Below are 23,804 nucleotides of genomic sequence, written 5' to 3' on the forward strand. Positions count from 1 at the left end.
GACAACAGACTTCAGGATTGAATGACTATATGCTGGATCAAGGGCACCTGCGTATGTAAATGGCTGTACTTATTTTAGTGCATTGCTATTTGTTGTATCCTAGTACTCTTTGCTATTAAATCTGATTGTGCGCTGGAACCACACAAATCGCAGTGGACAATGTTTATTGATAAGCGATTAAATAACTTTAATAATTTATATATTTGGTTTGTTAAATATATATATATATATATATATATATATATATATATATACAGAATAGAATTCCCTGGCGCTCCACCACAGTAGGAAAAAAAAGAATAAAAGGTGAATGTATTCAGTTTAATAGACAATTAAAACACTGATGTATAAAGGAATGGTTTGCACATGGTTATAATCTACATGTTGTGTTCTATAACTGGCCAGAGTCACATCAGTGTTTTATTTGTCTATTAATCCTGAATACATTCACATTTTATCCTTTTTTATCCTACTGTGTTGGAGCGCCAGGGTATTCTATTCTGCAATCATTTGCAATTGAGGGGTAGAGAAACCATTCAGATCCCTTTAAGCAGCAGCCCAATCGTGTAGTTCTTTATCATACATATCAGACAGCGCTTATTTTTTTTTCTCTCATAAATATACATAACATAATGGCAGAAAACGAATACATTTATATGTGTATTGTCGTGTCCACCTTTTATAATTGCATCCATAATATCCATTAATACCTCTGTGATAGTAATATAGTAATGCTAGTAATACATTCTTAATACCTGCGTCCTTCCTGTGTCTGCAAGAAAATGTTCTCTGTTTTTGCTTTTATTTCAGGCCTACGTATCTGGGAAGTGCAACAAATAAACCAGAACGTTATTTACAATATTTTTAAATTGTAAACATTATACAATTTTTTAAAATTTTAAAATTTTTCTTCTAGGCTACCCTATCGAGATTTTAGATAAAAACGCAGATAAATTATCCGTTCAAATCCTCAATGCTGCTAGATGTCTAGTTCCAAAGCTTTGGAAAAAAACTGATCCTCCATCTAGACAACAACTAATTAATTACATTTGGTAAATGGCATCTATGGAAAAAATTTCTGCATATCTAAATTAGAAAACTCATATATTCTCTCAAATCTGGGGTGATTGGTTCATTTACAATGGTTCCTCTGGAATCACACACTCAACTGATCTTCCCCAAAGTATATCTGCCCTTTTTCTATAAATAATATTTTGTAGATAATATTCTATATTATCTTTCCAACCCCGGGATTCTAGGTTTCGACCTCACTATTTCCCTCCCCCTCTAACCCCCCTCTTTTTTCCCTTTATTCAAAACGTCACATTGTCAGACTTCGTATATGGGTCTATTCTCAGTTTTATGTTACTATTGGTACTACATTTGTGAATCTTAGACTCTCACTCTAATTATACTTGGTCATCTCAATTTACCTTTATCATAAATTATTATATATCTATTGTATAACTTGCAGGAACTTGAAGGCTTATGTAAATACACAGTGATGATAGTCATTAACACTAGCTAGACACTTTTAATATTTGAGATTTAACCTCTAAAGATATTACAATTTTCTTCTCCTCATGTCTATATTATATGGTTTCATGGGTGTATTCTACAATTAAATCCCTACAACTTTAATGTATTAATAATAATAATAGGTAATGTACATTTGTAAATAACAATAGTGAGTAATTATTAATTTATAATAATAGTAATAATAATATGTATTATAACAAGATTTTTATTTAAATTATACCCAATAATATATACATATTTTAGTATCAAAACAAATGTTAAAAAAAAAAATATTGTATCTTTTGTTTTTTGTTGATTGTAATTACTTCTTGTGATGAACTTTAATAAATAAAGTCTTTAAAAAAATTAATTAAAAAAAATGGATGTAAAAAGAAGTGACATTCCTGACATTGCAAAATATCGTAATCTACTAAATACAATATTTTAAACTTCTGTAGTAATTATTATTATTTCAATGTCTAATCTGGCTACAGGCTTCAAACCTAACTTTTTCTTACATGTCAAACAAGTCTAGGTAATTTTTCTCCAATTTGTGGAACTTTTTCTTATCATCACTTTTGATAGCCCTGAATTCCTTAAAATATTTGTTCAGCTTTTCCATCTTCTTGGCCACACCTTTTCCATCACCGAAAGTTATAGAAAAATTGGTGCTTGTGCCCTCCTTCTCTCCTTCCAAACTTTTATTAGAATTAACTTTGGTATCTAAATGAAAAAGGAAAATTATTTTAATTATGTTTAATGAACAAAACACAAAATCATTTTCTACAATGGGGCTACTACCATTTATTTACCTGCGACACTGCTTGAATTCACTTTGAGCCGATGGTTCTCTTGGGTCTGGCCAGGTATGCTGTCATGCTGGTCCATACCAACTGAAATATAGAAGCCATTTTTCAAAATAATGGTACACTTTACTTGTTTTCTTCTACCTTTTTAACAATATCTTATTACCTTCTTTCGGTTCCTCTTTTATTTCCACAATTTCTATGTCAGTGATTTTATTTTTCTTTGTAGCTTTTGGGACCGTGGCCATCTGATAAGTATTTAGAACCGGACTAATAGAGGTCTTCAGCCGCTTTTCCCGTTGAACAAGATGCGTTCGTAGGTACTCAGATGCCCCCAGGACTTAACTTTATGGCAGTACAAACTTATCAGGATAACCGCAGCGCAGGGTAGGGAACTGGAATACTGGAGTCAAAAACTAGGGACAGGCCTAGGTCATGGGTCCGTAGCAAGCAGGAAAGTCAATATACAAACCGCAGGTCATGGGCAGGAAGCAAACAATGAAAATCCAAGGAGCAGGCAAAAAGTCAAAGGGCAAGGGTAAACAATCAGGGTCCATTAAACAAGCCAAGGTCACAACAGGCAAGTCAAGCCACAGATAGCCAAGTAAGAAGGAGGTGCAGGGTAGCTGGTCAACAACTAGTGTCACAAGCGCTATAACCGGCAGGGAGGCTAAGTCTTCTTTGCCTTATATAGTAATGGCAACCAAAGCGCAGGCAGGGTGAACACTTGTCACTCACCAGACTGTGAGTGCTTCTTCCCGTATGTTTAGGAGCCATGGCCGTCCACCATCCTGAGGGTCTGCGCATGTGCAGCCCTTTCAAACCTTCAGTACATGTTCCTTTTAGTTAATTGGCTGATCAGGCAACACTCCCTATTTAAAGCACCTGCTGTCTATACCTCGTTGCCTGATCTTGGAGTCTCATTCCCCATGAGCCTCTGAAGGTGTTCCTGTGTTTCCTCGTGTATTCAGCCCAGCTGATTCCTGTGGTTTCCAGACCACTTCAACTCTCCTGTGGTTTCCAGACTACTTCAACTCTCCTGTGGTTTCCAGACCACTTCAACTATCCTGTGTTTCATCGTGACTTCTCCAGCTGATTCCTATCCGCTGCCTCCGTGCACTACAGTTATCAGCTCACTTCAACTCTCCCGTGTTTTATCGTTTCTGCACTAGCTGATTCCTATCCGCTGCCTCCGTGCACTACAGTTATCAGCTCACTTCAACTCTCCTGTGTTTCATCGTGACTTCTCCAGCTGATTCCTATCCGCTGTCCCCGTGCACTACAGTTATCAGCTCACTTCAACTCTCCCGTGTTTCATCGTTTCTGCACTAGCTGATTCCTATCCGCTGCCTCTGTGCACTACAGTTATCAGCTCACTTCAACTCTCCCGTGTTTCATCGAGACTGCACCAGCTGATTCCTATCCGCTGTTCCCGTGCACTACAGTTACCAGCTTACTTCAACTCTCCCGTGTTTCATCGAGACTGCACCAGCTGATTCCTATCCGCTGTCTCCGTGCTCAACAGTTCCAGCTCACCTCAACTCTCCCGTGTTTCATCGTGACTGCACCTGCTGATTCCTATCCGCTACCTCCGTGTATCTGCAGTGTCCTGATTATCGCTACCCTCCAGTACTCCTCGTGTCTGCAGCCAGCTGATCCGCTCTCCGTGCTTCTACAGTGTTCCTGTCTGTGTCAACTCACCTGTCTGCATTGGATCAACGATCCGCTGCTGTTTTCTCTGCCATACCACTTCTACTCTTCAGTGATCTCCAGGTGACCAGTCCTATATACTACTGCTTCCTGAGTATTGTTTCCATCGTTGCTGGTCTACCTACCTGTGCGCTGCACCTACTTGGATACCGCTTTCATTTCCCTGGGACTTCGCATCCTGCCAGCCTCCTGCCGCTCAGGTCTCCCTGCACTCCTTTCTGACAGCCTGCTCTTCTGAACCACGGTATGCATACTTAGCATTGACTGTGCTCGTGTATTGCATACCTTGCTGGACTGAGTTGTTCTTCTCTGGAGTTGCCTATCCACTGAGACTATTGCCATCATTTGACTGTGTTACCTTGTAGTCTGGATAGTTCCTGTGACTTTGTATATTTGTGCAGTGCTGTTCAGTTATTAATACTTTGTGCATATCCTCGTGGGATCAAGTTCAGTGTGCCCGTGTATACTCTGCATTACATTTATCTCCCCGTGCTCCTCCTCACATATATATTTCAGTGGTACTACTTGCTAGAGGCAGACCACTGATTACCCTCACGTTTCCTTTGTCCATTCAGTTCCTCGTGTACTATTACCTATTTATTACCAGTGCTGCTAGTCATAGACTTTCCACGAGCATTCTCTACCATCTGCTGTCTCCTGTTCCGTGATCACCCCGCTACCAGAGTACCATATTACCACCTATACTGCTCTGGTAAGTCCATCACCTGGTGATCCCTGGGTAAAGACTCCTAGTGCCCGTGACAGTAAGATCAGGCCATGACAGACCCAGATTCGGAACCTACAGCTATAGAGATGCTGCGGTATCTGGTTACCCGTATGGAACAACAAGATGTTCGTCAACAACAGTTGCTGCAATGTTATCAGACTTTAGTCGCCCAAGTAACTTCTGTGCCAAATGTAGCAGCCTGTCACTCACCGGACTGTGAGTGCTTCTTCCCGTGTGTTTGGGAGCCGTGGCTGTCCGCCATCCTGAGGGTCTGCGCATGGGCAGCCCTTTCAGGCCTTCAGTGCCTGTTCCTTTTGGTTGATTGGCTGATCGGGCGGCACTCCCTATTTGAAGCACCTGTTGTCTATGCCTCGTGGCCTGATCTTGGAGTCTCATTCCCCATGAGCCTCTGAAGGTGTTCCTGTGTTTCCTCGTGTATTCAGCCCAGCTGATTCCTGTGGTTTCCAGACCACTTCAACTCTCCTGTGGTTTCCAGGCCACTTCAACTCTCCTGTGTTTCATCGTGACTGTATTAGCTGATTCCTATCCGCTGCATCCGTGCATTACAGTTATCAACTCACTTCAAACTCTCCTGTGTTTCATCGTGACTGTATTAGCTGATTCCTATCCGCTGCCTCCGTGCACTACAGTTATCAACTCACTTCAAACTCTCCAGTGTTTCATCGTGACTGTATTAACTGATTCCTATCCGCTGCCTCCGTGCACTACAGTTATCTACTCACTTCAACTCTCCTGTGTTTCATCGTGACTGTATTAGCTGTTTCCTATCCGCTGCCTCCGTGCACTACAGTTATCAGCTCACTTCAACTCTCCCGTGTTTCATCGAGACTGCTCCAGCTGATTCCTATCCGCTGCCTCCGTGCTCAACAGTTCCTGCTCATCTCAACTCTCCCGTGTTTCCTCGTGACTGCACCTGCTGATTACTATCCGCTACCTCCGTGTACCTGCAGTGTCCTGCTTGCCGCTACCCTTCAGTTCTACTCGTGTCTGCAGCCAGCTGATCCACTCTTCGTGCTTCTATAGTGTTCCTGCCTGTGTCAACTCGCCTGTCTGCATTGAATCAACGCTCCGCTGCTGTCCTCTACTTGGATTCCGCTTCTACTCTTCAGTGATCTCCCGGTGACCAGTCCTATATACTACGGCTTCCTGAGTATTGTTCCATCGTTGCTGGTCTACCTACCTGTGCGCTGCACCTACTTGGATACCGCTTCCATTTCCCTGGGACTTTGCATCCTGCCGGCCTCCTGCCGCTCAGGTATCTCTGCACTCCCTTCTGACAGCCTGCTCTTCTGAACCACGGTATGCATACTTATCATTGACTGTGCTCGTGTATTGCATACCTTGCTGGACTGAGTTATTCTTCTCTGAAGTTGCCTATCCACTGAGACTATTGCCATCATTTGACTGTGTTACCTTTTAGTCTGGATAGTTCCTGAGACTTTGTATATTTGTGCAGTGCTGCTCTGTTATTACTACTTTGTGCATATCATCGTGGGATCAAGTTCAGTGTGCCCGTGTATACTTTGCATTACATTTATCTCCCCGTGCTCCTCCTCACATATATATTTCAGTGGTACAACTTGCTAGAGGCAGACCACTGATTCCTGTTTCAGTATCCTTCCATATAGCAGTGGTACAACTTGCTAACGCAGACCACTGACTTCCCGGATACCTTCACCTGGATTCCGTTCCCTCACCTAGACAGCGGTACAACTTGCTAAACGCAGACCGCTGACTCCCATCACCTCCTCGTTGCTTCTGGACATTCCTCCTCACTATAGCAGTGGTACAACTTGCTACCGCAGACCACTGACTACCCTCACGTTTCCTTTGTCCATTCAGTTCCTCGTGTACTATTACCTATATATTACCAGTGCTGCTAGTCATAGACTTTCCACGAGCATTCTCTACCATCTGCTGTCTCCTGTTCCGTGATCACCCCGCTACCAGAGTACCATATTACCACCTATACTGCTCTGGTAAGTCCATCACCTGGTGATCCCTGGGTAAAGACTCCTAGTGCCCGTGACAATAGCGTTCAACAATCAGACAACATACCAGCAAGTGGCATAGTAAGTAAAAATACAACATTGTTAATGCATAAAATATATATTTGTCGCTGACAATGAGTTTTTCAATATAACATACAATACGAATGTACATACATTACAAAATGTCAGTCTGCTAGGGCACAGCACCCTCACCATTAAAATATTCTAAATAAGCCTCCGTGCTTAACTTTGCCATGTGGCTGGGATTTATCATCTGTGAAGACTCCAGTGGTGTCAACCCTACCACTTCCTCAAATTCAATAGTATTTTCAATAAAACTAGTTGCGCTGCATAAACTGGGCTTTTACATGTAAGAAAGTTGTGTAGTACACAACAAGCCATCACTACCTTGTTTGTTTTGACTAGGCACAGATTTATGGTGGAATGGAAAATCCTAATTCAGTTACTCAAGATACCAAAAGCATTTTTCACAAGTCGCCTTGCTCTTGACAATCAATAATTGAAGATCCTCCTTTCTGGTCTGAGACTTTAAGGGATAACGTTTTAATATATTGTTGTGCAGCACAAAACCAAAATTTAGTTCAAATTGTGTTTCGGTGCATGATTGCAAATTCAGTGAATTGTTTTTAAAGTTGTCATGAAAAGGAGTCTACTCCAATGTCCCACCAATTGACACTTTCACAAATAGAAATTCATAGTTGGCATCCACCATGGCTATCAGGATAATGCTGAAGAATCATTTGTAGTAATAGTAATATGATCCATTTTTTGAGGGTGGCATAATTCTCACATGTATGCCATTGTCAATTCCAACGTATGCTATCCGTGGATTGAAGCTGAGCTACACACAATGAAAGGAATTCTTATTTCATGCATTGATCAATCAATTGATCAATTAGAGAAGAGAGAGAACACAACACCATATCGTGTGTGTATAGAAACTGTTCTGTCTATTACAATCAAGATTACACATTCTTATAGCACTCAGAAACTTTCTAGATGGAAAAAATATATAACACCTGGAATCATATGTCTAAAATAAATGGGGCAATAAATCTGTCATGATTTTAGCCTTGCAAAGTGAATTTCAAAATGCTAACAATTAAAATGTTATCTACAATAAATTATTTCTTACCAGCACTTATCATATCTAGAATTTAATGTTTCACATATTTCCTGGAACATTGCCACATACTCATTATTTTTCTTTAAGACTTATACATTATATTTGAAGCAATCTTAAAGGCACAATACACATTTTTAAATGACTTCTATTTTGTAATTTCTCGCCATCTATAGTGCCGTCAGAATGTGGGAAATTCCAAAGTGTTTCAAAATCTTGCGCAATAAGTTGCCATTCCTCAACCGTTGCAGGAAACTGTAAGAGAAAGATTCTTGTAATGTTAAATCAATACATGTATGTATTATCATACTAATTTACATGTTACACTGTTTTTATTACACAGCCAGCTGTTTTATCTGAAGCCAGGTTCTGTGATGTGGCAGAACAATGTGGGTCAATGCCGCATGTCACCCAGCTAACAGAAGACAGTCAGGAAAGCACAGACATACACACGTAGCTTACCATAGACAGACCCACACAGGATATTGTTAAAGCCACTCAACCACAAGGGGATCAAAGTGGCAGGAGGGGGAAAAAAGGACACGTGACCATGAACAAAGCTACTCATTTACAAGAAAAAGGATAGAGTTTTCGACCCAGTTAACCCAGTCTTCGACTCAGTTAATAACAAAGGAACTAAATGAATGTGAGCTGCTTGGAGTAACACTGGAAATAAAAATTAGAAGGTTGCCTGTCGAAATATGGATGGAGATGGAATATTTGGTTAATGATATAATTTATAGGGCACAAAGGAGTTATTTCTCACCAGACACTATATTGACACAATCCATCCTCACACCCGCACACAGGAGAAAGGGCATTTCCACCTGGTCGAATCTCAAACATTTTATCCACTAACACTCCACAGGCAACATCCCATCATGGTGAGCCAAATAAGTAACCCTCCTGCCTACAGGACTTCAACACCTATGGGAAGCACAAGTATGCTACAGTATACAGGAAGACTGTCATCCTTGGAAAACAGTGAACATTATGAACACCTGCAACAACTGTGATGTTTTTTTTAAAAGTTTTTATATGTTTTATATGTGTCCTATTTTACTTAAAATATTAATTTTATTTTCCCTTCTTCTGCCCATTTCTGGTCTGCACACCAGAGATGGGTCTCATACCCCTCCCAACTATAGGTCCAAACCAGCGCTTCCACGGCATGCTGCCATACAGTGGAAATGCTTGCTTGCCCTTAATTCTCATTAATATTCATTTTGCAATCCCATCTTCAACCCATTTCTGATGTGCAGAGATGGGTTCCACATCCCGACCACCTATCCTCTCACCTTAAGCCCCAATTCAGCGCTTCCACTGCATGCTGCCATACAGTGGAAACATATGTTTGCCCTCAATTTTCATAAATATTTGTTTCCCATCTTCAATCCTTCTCTGCTGTTCCATACTCCTCTGCCTATAGGCCCAAATCAGCACTTTTACACTTCTATTGTATGCTGGCAAAGTATATATTTTGTTTGTGTGGTTTTAATATGTTGATATGTTTGGATTCTATTTTAATAAAAAATGTTTGTTTTAAATCAGACTTTTTCTTTCACTAACCTTCATGTGTTGTCAATGCAGAACTTGTACAATAGCTTCACAGGTCTCAGGTATGATCAAACCCAGAGCTTGAAGTAAAATTACCGTAGCCAGTGTCCTTCCTGTGGCCAAAAAATCATAGGGTAGCAATTAGTCTTTGATATGGATTTCCTTAAATGGGTGTCCTCCTTCTGGATGAGTGGGGTGACAAGCTGGAGCAGCTCCTGGAATGTGGGATCAGTCATCCACAGGAAATTCCTGAAGTCATCTAGGGCATCTGGGTTGTTGTCCCGTATATCTTTCAGTAGGGGCATATGTGAAAAGGAGTCTCTCCTCTGGAAGCACTCCTTCATCTAACAAGTCCAATTCTTTCTTCTTCTTTCACTCCGGGTATGTGTTTGCATTGTTCTTACCATAGCGAGAAACAACAACACAAACACAAGCTCTGTGTTGATTTATTGTGGCCATTATATTAAAATAAATTGTAGTAATTGTGCAGTTGCGAATGGAGTTAACAATCATACACTATATACAAAGCTGTACAATAGAATGAATGGTGATGTATTTCCTTTTCCTGAATCTTTGTTTGTGGATGTTGTGTGCCCTGAGATTCAGCTTTTTATTTAATTATCATATTACTGCTGAGAGCCCATATATCTGCACAGTGTGAACAACATTGTAGAGGGCTTACCTGCGAGACAAGGATCCATGGGCTTCCTCCGTCCGCGCAGTGCTGCTCCCTATTTGGCGCCATGGCGAGCCAATCAGGGTTCGCGGCGTCACCGTGTGGCGTCATGTCGGCAGAGATCAAGAGAAGAAGACGACGGACGAGAGGCGGCGCGGTCAAACAGAGAAGGAAGAAGACGACTAGTAGAAGACATTGAATGCAGAGAGTCCATGTCAGGGCTAGGATCTACTCTGCGATCAAAAGACCGGCGTGATCAAGAAATAAGATGGCGGCAGAGCGTGGAAGCCCGCACTTCAGGCACTAGGCCCGTGGCACAGGCAGTGGACACAAGGCCCTGGCACAGTTAGGCATAGGAAGGGAATTATCTGGGCACTAGGCCCCATGAGGAGCTGGGCTTAACACCTTGGGCCCAACAAAGAGGGCCCAAGGCCTATAGGAATAATGGGCATGAGAGCTCTTAGTTAGAGAGGGGGTACAAGGCCCAGTACAATAATTTGGGCATAAAGCCCAATAGATAGTGAGGGCATAAGAGCCCTTATCAGATAGATTGAGGCAGAGCACTAAGCCCTTAGGTGCAGTGTGAGACTGGAGAATTAACGTCAGGCGATAGGCTTGGGCATCAGTTTGAGCAGAAGGTTCCTGCTATTGTTTACTATACTAGGCTTATAAACTATTCGGCGCAAGTACCTGCCCATCTCAGACCATTCTGAATAGTATTAACGTGTTATTGAACTTGTGTGGTGATATAGCATTATGTATTGTGTTTTGATTGTGTTTAGAATTCTCTTCCAGGTACAAGACGTCAGGCCAACATTAAAGGTAGACTCTTGTTACCTGTCCTCTCCCTTGTGTTTATCCGTTCCTTTGAGGGAGTAGAGAGCTATATTACATCACATACGGCAGGTGTGTGATACACATTTTCCTAACCCGTAGTTCCCTGGGTCATGCAGAGTTATTGAGGCAGTGATAGGGTACCCCATTGGCAGGGCAGCAAGGCCCATTTGAGTTCCGGGGTTCTTTCTCCGATTCCACTTGGGTGCCTGACTCTGAGTTCCGTCAGGTTCGCCTGGCGGTTCCAGTGAAGTGAATTATAAAAGGAAACACAGTCTGCTACGCTCATTACCTTGAAAAAGATCCAATGAATAGGATCGAAACTAGTCGGTGATTATTACTGCGTTTCCTCCGTGTCTGCCTGCCAAGACAGAAGTCGTCCAGACTTAGACTTCAGTGATCGTTCAGCCTGCGAGTCCACTCCTTTCACAACTCTGCAGCGAAACATCCGGACGTAACTGACTTCTTGATTATAACTATCTTTGTACGACCTATTTGCTGGAATGGCTTACATGTGATGTACTGACTACTACTTACTCCGCGGTGGGAACACTTATGTTTTTATTTTGAATAAATGTTTTTACTACTACCTAAAAGATATACCTCTCTGTTTTTTACATCTATCGAGAGGCTTTAAAGAAAAAGGGAGGAACGGAAAGTTTATGTGTATTTTGAAGTGCCAATCTTAAAGAATCTACTGTAAAATTTTCATAATCGTCTGAAAGGACTTGAACATCATACCATCAGTCGATATAAGTATTATTTTTTGTTTTATACTTATAAGATCTATTTTATTAGTTGTGTTCGGAAAATCGCAGCGCAGAAAAGTCATTTAATTATCTTTTTTTGTATGTCATTCTAACTTTGGTGTAAAGTTTCAATTTACTGATCTGCAGAAGCGGTATATGTAGCGCTATAAGGGTATTCACCCTCTATTACATCTGTTCACTATACACCTTTTTACCCTATTTTAGCGCATCATGTTCCCACACATTAATGATAGAGTTAATATGGCCACTAATATTTTTGATAGGAATAACAGCTCTATAGAATTATGTGATGAAAACATTGATTCTATTTTGGGTAAATTAGAAACCATACTTCTCAAAGAAAATAGAATTTGGTGGGAAGTGGCAACCTTGGAGCAATATGTAACTGACCTTATTGTAGCTAAAGGATTGCAAATCACCAAAAATCCTTCCTTTACATCTGCAACAACTGAATTTAAAGAGAAATGGGATCTAATATTACAATGTTGTTCTTTTTCTTTAATGGAACTTATTCTAACAGATAAGAGAAAAACTCTTAGTCAAATGGAAGAAGAAATGTTATGCTTACAGTCCCTTATCACTCCATTTGAAGACCTTAATGATGTCAAATTGAAACTACAGAATATTAGAGATAAGATGTCTCGTGATACCAAATTTCTGATTTCTAAAAAAACACAAGAAATTTTTAAGAGATATTCAACAACATAAAACTCACGGAAAGGATGGTCCATTGGGAAAAAGAAAGGATCAATCTATATCTCCACATAGATTGAATTCATCTGATTATGATAGTGACATTCTTCCCTCCACATCCAAGGGTGGAGAGAGTTATGACCCCTCAGAATGGTTTAACTCATCAAAGAAACCTAGAAATAGGAGTTATAAAGATCGCCAACAACCTAGAAATAGGAGTTATAAAGATCGCCAACAACCTGTGAATTTTGAATCCCATAATAGGTTTGATATTTTAAAAGACAGAGAGGATTTCCCTTCCTCTTTTCCTCACTCTCATTCCACGTGGAAGAAAAAAAGACCTCAGAGACAGAAAAGGAGGGAAAGAAGGTCTCAATTCCAATAATTGAAGGAAAATGTACCATTTTGAATAAGAATACAGATATAAAGAAGAAAAAAATGGGACAAAGGGGTGGGAACAACAAAGTTAGGTTTTTAAAGCTTAAACAGAAATTAAAGGCTAGGAAGTTGTTAGCTAATAGTAAGGCTGCTTCCGTTTCCACACATCCAAATGTGCCCTGTAATGTCTATAATTTAAGTTCACGTGTACTCAGCCAAGAAGAACTGTCACTTCTCTCGAAGGGTTTAAAATTTGCACCTACTTCAGGAGCAGACCCCTTTAGAACTTTCTTAGACCTACAAAAATTCATTAGAAAATTAACCATTAAGAAATTTTTCCAGATGAAAAATAAAGATTCTAACTCTGGAGATTGTAATTCGGATAAATTGATTAAATTTAAAAAACCTTCAACATTTTATCCATCTTATATCAAGGGTCCTTATATAGAGACCTTTGGAAAACTTGTGGCTGATGAATTAAAAACATGCATAAAAAGAAAGAGAGAATTCATTTCAATTTGTCTCATAAAGAAAGACTAGCATTAAAGGAACTTCAAGATGACTCTAGTTTAATCATCAAGCCCGCTGACAAAGGGGGAGGAGTTGTAGTCTTAAACAAAGCTGATTATTTAAAAGAAATTAATAAACAACTGTCGGATAAGAATACTTACCACAAATTAAAAAGTGACCCCACTAATGTAATAAGGAAGAAATTTGAAAATCTTATTACTAAATATGAAAATATTGGTACTATTGACAAAGAGGTGTGTGATTTTTTGAGAAGACATCCCCATACCACCCCCTATATATATATATTCTTCCGAAGATCCATAAAGATCTGGTCCATCCACCAGGCCGCCCCATTATATCTGAGGTAAATAGCCTGACAGCTAATCTATCTGCTTATATCGACCATCATCTACAACCCCTAGTACAAAACAATCCCTCATACCTAAAAGATACCAGAGAAGTGTTAAACCATCTAGAAAATACCTCATGGAACTCAAGTATGTATATGGTGACAGCTGATGTCACTTCCTTATACACTATAATTGAGCATAAAAAGGGCATAACATCAGTTAAATTTTTTGGGGATAAATCCACCATAGATGAAAATTTTAAACATTTTCTCTTGGAAGGAATTATCTTTTTTTTTGGAGAATAACTATTTTTATTACAAGGGTGAATACTTTCTCCAAAAAACAGGAACAGCTATGGGTACCAGGTTCGCTCTGAGTTATGCCAATTTGTTTATGGCTCATTGGGAACATCTTCATGTCAATGACAGACTCGGAGCGAACCTGGTATCCTGGAGAAGGTATATAGATTATATACTTTTCCTTTGGAGTGGGGATAGATTCTCTTTAGACATTTTTTGTACTAGCCTCAACTTCAATAATTGGAACATCAAATATACATTTGATGTTAGTCGCTCTTCCGCCCATTTTTTGGATTTGCAAATTTACATTGAGAACGGGAAGATACAGACACAATGTTATCATAAACCTACGGACACCAACACTCACATTCCACCTTCTAGCCAACATCACCCTAACTGGTTGAAGGGAATCCCATATGGGCAGTTCCTTTGAATTAGAAGGAACTGTACAGATGACACTTCATTTTCCATACAGATGGATAAAATGTATGAAAGTTTTCAAAGTAAAGGCTATAACGATCAACTACTCAGCAAAGCCAAAGAGGAGATAGAAATGATAAATCGTAAGTCTCTTTTAAAACCCTCAAAAAGACCTGATAACAAAGATTTTCAACTATCCTTTATTACTGACTATAACCATACATATAAAAAGATGGAACAAATTATATCGAAATTTTGGCATATTTTAGGAAAAGATATATACCTTGCAGAGATTCTCCCCAATAAGCCTTCCTTTATATACAGGATTTCACAAACTTTGAAGGACAAGTTAGTAAAGGGAGCCTCAATAGAATCCCCCAGACAAGGGAGAATTAAGTCTAAGGGATTTTACTGCTGTGGACAATGTCTCCCTTGTAGACAGATTGCCCATAACAGTAGCAAAATAGAAGAATTTGCCATTCATAACAACTCTTATAAAATAGAATCTTTTATTACATGCCATTCAAGTAATGTTGTCTATTTAATAGAATGTAAATGCGGATTATGCTACGTGGGAAAAACATCACGTCCCCTGAAAAGACGCATATATGAGCACATTCGAAATATTAAAATAGGATACGAGCAACACTCTCTATCTATGCATTTTAAAGACCATCATAAATGCAACATTAGTGATATAAGGAATTTTATTGGTATAGATCTAGTACAAGGGGATTGGAAATGTAGAGACATTAACAATAAATTATCTCAGAGAGAAATGATGTGGATTTTTAGGCTTAATACATTGATACCAACAGGATTAAATAAAGATTTCGAATTGAAATGCTTTTAAGAATGATTCAATCCCATTTAAATCCTGTTTTTCTCCTCTATTTATTTAGTTTCAGAAGGATGAAATTATGCAAATTAACATCTGTTTTGTCTATTTAATATATTGAACTTCTTTGTAGAAGGGCAATTGACACATGGTCTCATACCTTTAATTCTCTCACTTCTTGCATTTTTAGTGGATTTAATTTATCTAATTATCATAACTTATATTCACACAGACATCACTGATCATATATTTATATCATCAAGGATTAATATCCACACAATTGGAAATAATTGATTCCATTTTATAGGGAATGCTTATATGTGACACGATGTGCCATTTCCCTTCATCTCCGAATTTCTACAAGTACTTTTGCACTTATAAGATGTCGGGAAATAGATTACTATACTCTTCTATCCCCATGGGAATATAGTTTTCTGAGAATATCTTATAAATATGAATGAATATGCATACTATGTACTTATTCACGGATCACCCTGATTATTGATCACGTGATCGGAGACAATTTTTCCAAATGTATTACAAAGTTCAAAATTATGTGATGCACCTTGCCATTTGTTCATATGTATTTTTATTGTCTATGTAAATTTAAGTTTGTGTGTAATGAAAACAATCTTTCCTTTATTAATTGGCGCTTCCATACACTTTTTGGATCCGATCATGTGATCGGAGTGAATTATAAAAGGAAACACAGTCTGCTACGCTCATTACCTTGAAAAAGATCCAATGAATAGGATCGAAACTAGTCGGTGATTATTACTGCGTTTCCTCCGTGTCTGCCTGCCAAGACAGAAGTCGTCCAGACTTAGACTTCAGTGATCGTTCAGCCTGCGAGTCCACTCCTTTCACAACTCTGCAGCGAAACATCCGGACGTAACTGACTTCTTGATTATAACTATCTGTGTACGACCTATTTGCTAGAATGGCTTACATGTGATGTACTGACTACTACTTACTCCGCGGTAGGAACACTTATGTTTTTTTTTTACTACTACCTAAAAGATATACCTCTCTGTTTTTTACATCTATTGAGAGGCTTTGAAGAAAAAGGGAGGAGCGGAAGGTTTATGTGTATTTTGAAGTGCCAATCTTAAAGAATCTACTGTAAAATTTTCATAATCATCTGAAAGGACTTGAACATCATACCATCAGTCGATATAAGTATCATTTTTTGTTTTATACTTATAAGATCTATTTTATTAGTTGTGTTCGGAAAACCGCAGCGCAGAAAAGTCATTTAATTATCTTTTTTTGTATGTCATTCTAACTTTGGTGTAAAGTTTCAATTTACTGATCTGCAGAAGCGGTATATGTAGCGCTGTAAGGGTATTCACCCTCTATTACATCTGACTGGTCATTAGTTGTTGTAGGATCAGGGCACCTGTTGTTTAGCTAGTAGCATTCTGTGGGTGGTAAACAATAGTCTCACGGTTAGTGTAGGTGGGAGACTGTGTGTTGACAATGCAGGTGACAGAGGAACGCGAGGGAGCAGGAGTCAGAAGTAGGAGCAACTCGGTGAGTATAGCTGCTAGGCTTCCCTACCTCTGAGTGGGCCCTCGCTTATTGGCGAGTAAAGTACCTGGGCGGAACTGTTTCTAATCCCAAGAATTTGTAGCGCCGGTTTCTGGCCCAGAGTAAAATGAAGAATCGGCAGGCAGGGTAGAGTGAGTGTCTCTGCCCCATTGTCGTGGCCTCAGACATATTGTCACCTGGTGCAAGCAGATCCTCACTTTTGTTTTTCTTCTTCAGGCGGCAGTGCCGGAGGATGTGAGAGAGATACTTAGATTAAACAAGTCGCAGGCAGTGATCTGGTGAGTCATTGGAGTGTAGGGAAGGGGATTGTAGTCTGTGCGGCTCTGTCTCTGTCTCCTGCGCTGTTCACAACATCATGATCATTTGAGATGATGGTTATGACAGACAAAAATCACAGCACAAACGCTAAATTGTGTAAAAATTGTTTAAAACATCTAGTGTGCATGCATGAATCGGCATGCTTCAGTTGTTGGTAAAATCGCTAACGATATTGCATCGTTAGAAATTTTTTGTAGTGTGTACTCAGCTTTAGACAACAACATTTTAACTTTGAATTTCCACAGTTGATAGTTATCATTAGATAGCTTGGTTACTGCTAGTCTTATATCTGTGTTGCTTGCCATTTACTTGCTTTTTATATCTGTATTCCCTCTGTGGTATAACAGTGGGTTACTCACATTTGCTCTGCAGATGTTTCTTGTGCCTAGGTCCTTGTAACTGGATTACTGTTTCTTGCATGTCTGGGATTCTGGTGTCTGGGTTGAGGTTCCTTATGCTTTTGCTTGTGTTCTTTATGCATGTGTATATTAGGGATGTTCACTGGCTTGGTTTTGATTTTGGTTTTGAATCAGTATTAACTTTGTATTTTGGTTTTCATTTTCATTTTGGCAAAACCATCCTCACGTGAATTGGTATTGGTTTTGGTTTTGGATCTGTATCTGACAAGAATGATGATACCTCTCATGTGTCTGTGTGAGCAATGGCACTGGAGACTGAAGAGTGACAAGAACAATGCTACCCCTCCTGAGTCTGTGTCAGTAATGGCACTGGAGACTGGAGAGTAACAAGAATGATGCTACCCCTCCTGTGTCTGTGTGAGCAATGGCATTGGAGACTGGAGAGTGACAAGAACGATGCTACCCCTCCTGTGTCTGTGTGAGCAATGGCGCCGGATCTCTTGGGAAGGGAGATACTTATGGAATCCAAAACCCGCAAGATCTGACGATGCAACAATGACATTTTGCCTAGATGTCAGATCCGAAGAAGCAGGAGAGTACAAAGCCGGCTCAGCTCGGTACTCAGATTTGGGATGTTTGAGGGGACTTGTTTTTTTAGAAAACCGAGCCTGTGTATCTCTAGTATAGACCCATAACCTGTTGCAGATTGCGCTTCTTTCATACACAGTCCATACGCACACACTGGGAAGTCCCTTGTGGAATAATAACTTTATATTAAACTGTGCAGTTTGATCAGCATACAGACAGAACACATCTTGCATGTAACATCAACATGAGAAGAAAACCAGAAGATTCCATGTACAACAGAGTACAATACTATAATACAGAGTGATAAACCCAATAACACATTTAAGAACAGCTCCACATGCAGTCCCTCCAGTGTAATCATTCATGCAACATTAAATCTGTTGCAATACCTCAACAAGTAATACTTATCAGTTTACTGCCATAAAGTTTTGTATGGCATCATTTTATGTCTTCTGGATAGATATATGGATAACTGGATATCTATCTACAGGATTTCAAGTGATAAGCAGCAATAGAAAACCAGCCACACATTAAAAATGTGCCTCTTTGTATCTTACATACTTACCAACTTTTTTCCATTGCCTTCCGGGAGCTGCCGTGGGGGAGGTGGGCGTGCGGGAGGCGGGACTCCAAAATCGCGTCATTTTGAACCCGCCCCCCGTGACGTAATGACGCAATAGCGTCATTTTACAGTGGGGGCGGGGCCAAATGCTGCGATTCGCGGAGTATCGCTGTATTTTGGCCCTAATTCTACAGATGCAGGATTTTGCCATACTCTCCCGGGAGCAGGGCTGCCAAGAAGAATTCAGGGCCCGGGTACAACAAATTCATGGGGCCCCCCTCATAGTGAAGTAAGCCCCAAAATTTTTTTGCGCCGCCTTACGGCGGCGCAAAAAGAATTATGTATATGGTCATATATTCAGGGGCGTGGCTAGCCAAACGGCAGTGCAAAAATTTTGGGAGGTGCGGTCATGCATTTGGGGGCGTGGCAAACGTGCCATTGGGGCGTGGCTAACATAAAAACCACTAGGCTCTCAATTCGCCGGAGCGTCACATATGTTTAAGCACTCCTGACTTTCAGGACATCTACCACCACAGGGTAGTATACAAACAATGCAGTGTGTACACAAACAGTTCAGTCTTGGCCTACACCTTACATTGGACACAACATTCACCAAAAATTGGTATTGTCCCTACTAGAATCACAACATTTCACACACTGTGCTGCTCTCTCCTACCTGTTCTTCTCACTTTCTCCACCTGTGGCTGCTGCTTTCTTTAGTTGTGGCTTGTCCGGATCCAGAAATGTTGAAGGACCTATTTTGAAAAAAAAATGGCTACATTTAGAAAATTACAGCCAGCCCCAGCGTTAAATCAATAGCACCCACGATTGATAATTAGGCCTTCCTCCAGCTCCAATATTACAATAATGTGCCCCTTCATCATCGCCATGCCTTATGATCACACTGTGCCCTCCATGCTGTTTTTGCCCCCTTCATCTGGCTCCCCTTCATCAGACTATACTATGCTGCTCCCCCCCTTTTTCAATCCCACTGTGCCATGCCTCCCCCCCCCTTTGTAACCCCACTGTGTCATGCTGCCCACCATTTTTTAACCCCACTGTGCCATGCTGACCCCTGTTTATTAACCCCACTGTGCCATACTGCCCCGTTTTTTAACCCATCTGTGCCCCTCTCATTTTTTCACCCCCTCTGTCATGCTGCTTTCCCATTTTTTAACCCCTCTGTGCTCCCCCCTCAATTTTTAACCCCTCTGACATGCTGCTTTCCCATTTTTTAACCCATCTGTGCCCCTCTCATTTTTTAACCCCTCTGACATGCTGCTTTCCCGTTTTTTAACCCCTCTGTGCTCCCCCCTCAATTTTTAACCCCTCTGACATGCTGCTTTCCCATTTTTTAACCCCTCTGTGCTCCCCCCTCAATTTTTAACCCCTCTGACATGCTGCTTTCCCATTTTTTAACCCATCTGTGCCCCTCTCATTTTTTAACCCCTCTGACATGCTGCTTTCCCGTTTTTTAACCCCTCTGTGCTCCCCCCTCAATTTTTAACCCCTCTGACATGCTGCTTTCCCATTTTTTAACCCCTCTGTGCTCCCCCTCATTTTTTAACCCCTCTGACATGCTGCTTCCCCGTTTTTAACCCCTTTGACATGCTGCTTTCCCGTTTTTTAACCCCTCTGTGCTCCCCCTAATTTTTTAACCCCTCTGACATGCTGCTTCCCCGTTTTTTAACCCCTCTGTGCCCCCCCTTATTTTTTAACCCCTCTGTCATGCTGCCCCCCCGTTTTTTAACCCCTTTGTGCCCCCTCATTTTTTAACCCCTCTGTCATGCTGCCCCCCCGTTTTTTAACCCCTTTGTGCTCCCCCTCATTTTTTAACCCCTCTGTCATGCTGCCCCCCCCCCCCCGTTTTTTAACCCCTCTGTGCCCCCCTCGTTTTCCTCCCTTCACTTACCTTTTCTCCTCTCTTGGTCTTCTCTGCTGCTCTGCGCTCCATTGCTCCAGACTGACTGAATGCTGGGCATGACATGATGACATCACACCCAGCATTCAGACAGTCTGAATAGAGCACAGAGCAGCAGAGAGGAGGGATGCCGGCTCCGCGATCAGGTGAGTATGTTTTTTTTTTTTTTTAAACTAGCCTGCTCCCCCCACCAACGACCGAGCCCCCCCCCCACCCCCCCCCGCCAAAAAAAAAAAAAAAAAGGAAAGGAAAAAAAACGTTTTGAAAAGAAAAATTAAAAAATTAAAAAAAATCAGCAGCGCAAGGGCCCGGGCCGGGCCCCCTGACATGCCGGGCCCGGGTAATTAGTACCCGCTCCCCCCCCCTCTCGGCGGCCCTGCCCGGGAGTCCGGGAGACTCACCCAAAATGCGGGAGTCTCCCGGACATTCTGGGAGAGTTGGCAAGTATGGTATCTTATATAAAAAATGCATAATATACTAAAATAGATATTAATTGTATTAAATAAATGAATGGAGAAAATCTTTCCTAAGCAATACATTACCTTCAGCTGATAATCTAGTGAACCAAAGAATATGAAAATACAAAGTGCAGACAACTTGCTGAAAACTATCATGAAAACAGAATTCAACAAGCAGCGTAATGTGAGAACAAAGAAATGTCCAGGGAATTTTTATTTATATGTACAGCTTGGAGAGTCTAGAAATGTCCAAACTATTGGAGAAGGTTCAAAAGACAAATAAAAGTCATAGAAAGATAAAGCTGTACAGGTTGCCTGCACTTAAACTAGACTTTGCAGTTTTCAGTTCTGCCCCTAGAGCAATGGATTCCAAATTTTCTGAGTTCGAGGCACCCTTAGGGCGTCCATAATTTTTTCAAAGCACCCCTAATAATTACCAAGAAGTCCTCCGCCTTGCTCACCCCTGTGAGATTGCAGCGTACCCAAGGGAGCCGCGGCGCACAGTTTTGGAACCACTGCCCTTAGAGTAAATGTTAGTAAACAGACACAGGCATTGCAGTTACATCTCAGCCTACTGTAGCTGTATGATTGCCAAAGTACTACAAAAGCCAATGCAAGAATATACACAGAAATGTGCAGTTTGCATTGCACTCAGTAAACAACATGCTGAAAAATACAAGAATTGTCAAAACTGTAACGTATGCCATAATTCAATATATGCCACTTATACAATGCACCAGTTCATAACATTCAAACAAGCAAACCAATCCACATTTAATGTAATTGAGTGTATCGGGTTACTATGCCTTATTTCACAACAAATAGAAAATGAGGTTGAAAACCCTCATACACAACATAAAAGAAGCCCTTTATGTAGGTTCATTTCTTTTCATTTACAGAGTAAATAGCCAGTGACAATTGTCACATTCTCTATTGTAATTTACTAAAAAGAACAAGCAATATTGTATTACTTCTAGATAAAGAAGTTTTTAAATGAAATTGAGACAGAGTAAAAATGTACTCCAAGCTGAATGCCCTTGTAATTTAGAAAAGCACAAAAATAATTTGAAATAACATTTACAATTAAATTATCTTATTCTAATTAAGTATAATGACTGATAACATATACATAATGATGAATCATTAGACTGCTTGGTCTGAAAATTGCAATAGTAACTGATAGACTATAGAATCTAAACCAACTGCTCTCTCCTATCAAAGGTACAATGTGGGTATATATATATATATATATATATATATATATATATATATATATACACATACACATATAGATAGATAGATTCCAGTTGAGACGAGACTCAAGGATTTAAGACAGACTGTAGTTGTATCAAATAAGTATATTTAGTCCATTCAAACACTTCAGTACATGACTTTTCTCATGGACACCATGACCTGCAAGGAGCTTTCAAAGCACCTACGGTAACTCACTGTTTAATGGTACCAATTAGGAGAGGAGTATAGAGTTATTTCAAGGGTGTTACACGTAAAATGAAACGCTATGAAGACTATAATAAATAAGTGGATAAAATGTGGCACAACAGGGACATTGCCAAGATCAGGACATCATTCCAAAGTTGATGACAGGACAAGGAGAAAACTCAACAGGTAGGCTACCAAGGGTCCTACAGAAAATGAACTAAAGGATATACAAGGATTTCTGACAGGAACTGGTCACTCCTTGCATGTGACAACACTCTCCCTTAATCTGTACAAGGCTATGAGTTTGATTGACAAGACTCAAGCCATTTCTCACAAAATGCAACTTCCAAGTCCATCTAAATTTTGGACAAAAATACATTTAATCACCACAAAGCATGTGGCCAAATGTCTCATATACACGATGGCCTGTAAGCACCGTGGCCACTTTAAATTGTATGTTTTATAGTAGAAACAGTTTTGTTTTTGTGCATGAAGCATATAGCATGTTACAGCGAATATATGCTGAGCCTCAGGACATTAGTGTGGGGGTTAATACCCAATTTGCCTAAAATGAGTGGGAAAATGTAGGGCCATCTTTTCCATTGGGCAGTGGGCAGCTGCCCGGGGGCCCAACGGGCAAGGGGGCCCCATAGGCACAGCTCTTAATGAGAATAAATAATCCTGCAAAAGAAAAAAACCTACAAAAAAAACCTACAAGGGTCACTGAGCAAGTACATCTATCTATCTCTATCTCTTTATATCTATATCTGTATCTGTATACATCTATATATCTATATCTATATCTATATCTAGGGGCCCCGGTGCACTGCTTTGCCTGGGGACCCATAATGTTGTTAAGATGGCCCTGGGAAAATGATTGAGGAAGGCTGCCCCCCAATGATCAGCTGGCTTGAGTCAGCTTAGAGTCACTCCAACTGATCCAGCCAATCAGAAGCAGTATAAAGAGATTAATCGGATGGAGCAAATAGCTGATACTTTAGAAAGAAGGGAAAGGCAATGTTAAAGTCTAACTACTAGATCAGCAGAATATATATTACATCGTTGGTATGAATTCACTATATGTTTAGTAAGGGCATTGATTCTATGGATTACTTTAGTTACTACACTGTCAGTTGTTTTATTTGCTCTTTGTCAGTGCCGCAAGTGACTGATATGGCCCAAGAAGAATTATTATAATCTCCATATAAGCTATATATTTTATATTCTATGCACTTTGAACATTTATTTGCACTAATGGCACTTTGCTCATCTTACTATACTAGTAACGCCTGTACCTTTCTACAATACAACTATGGTTACCTCTGAGAGTAAAATGCATCCATTTGGCACTGCTAAAAAGACTTG

This window comes from Mixophyes fleayi, chromosome 3 (assembly GCF_038048845.1).
Source record: "Mixophyes fleayi isolate aMixFle1 chromosome 3, aMixFle1.hap1, whole genome shotgun sequence".
Classification (NCBI taxonomy): Eukaryota; Metazoa; Chordata; class Amphibia; order Anura; family Limnodynastidae; genus Mixophyes; species Mixophyes fleayi.